Genomic DNA, 768 nt, shown 5'->3' with positions numbered 1-768 from the left:
TCCAATACGAATTTCATACTATGGAATGGGAGCAACATTTTGACTTCTAAGAATATTATAATCATTTTTAATAGGACTAGTTGACTTAGCTAAGCAAAATATGAATAAAAGTACTTTAAAAATGAAAAATATTTACATATTGCACCTTATATATTTATTTAATATACTTATATCTAATCAAATCATAATAAATGAATCTTGATGCGTTGATTTAATCAAAAGCAATCATATTATGTATATAAGATTGAAGTTTTGTTTGGTTGTTACAAAGAATGAGAACATAATGAATTGAAAAAATTAAAACAAGAATGAATCAAATTACCATCTTCCTTCATGATAAACATGATAAAATTAAATATTATATATTATAAATGTAAAAATTATCACATTCTTTTAATTTTTTATAAATCATAATTTCTTATTTTATAAATTAAATTATTTTTTTTATGAATATAGTTCACTTATTTTTCTCCTCAATTTAGTTATCCTTGCACATGGGCCACGAGAATCTTGTCTGTATTGTTCTAATTTTATTGGATGTCCTTGCAGGGATGATTTTTGATCATATTACTTTTATTTTTATTATTTCAATTCATTATATTCTCCCCCCCCTCTCTAGCCAACAAATGGGATCTAAGTACATGAGAAAAGAAAGGGGGCGAGGGTCACGGTCGAATTTCGTATGGACTAATCTCTTATTCTCAAACAATATTAATGCACAGATATTTATTTCTGCAATCCTTCCTTTTTTCTTTAATCAACTTATTT

General features: G+C 25.4%; 1 non-coding gene across 1 annotated transcript; it reads right to left on the bottom strand.

Annotated features, from left to right (window-relative positions):
• Positions 1–450: 450 nt before the first annotated feature.
• On the bottom strand, positions 451–553 carry LOC129307540 (U6 spliceosomal RNA). Its single transcript, XR_008592429.1, has one exon. It is a non-coding gene; the product is annotated as a U6 spliceosomal RNA (small nuclear RNA).
• Positions 554–768: the final 215 nt, after the last annotated feature.

Source organism: Prosopis cineraria, unplaced genomic scaffold, assembly GCF_029017545.1.
Source record: "Prosopis cineraria cultivar Desert tree isolate PC_DT_omini unplaced genomic scaffold, ASM2901754v1 PC3, whole genome shotgun sequence".
Taxonomy (NCBI): Eukaryota; Viridiplantae; Streptophyta; class Magnoliopsida; order Fabales; family Fabaceae; genus Prosopis; species Prosopis cineraria.
Note: the sequence above shows the minus strand (reverse complement) of the source record. Positions and strands in the feature narration are given on the sequence as shown.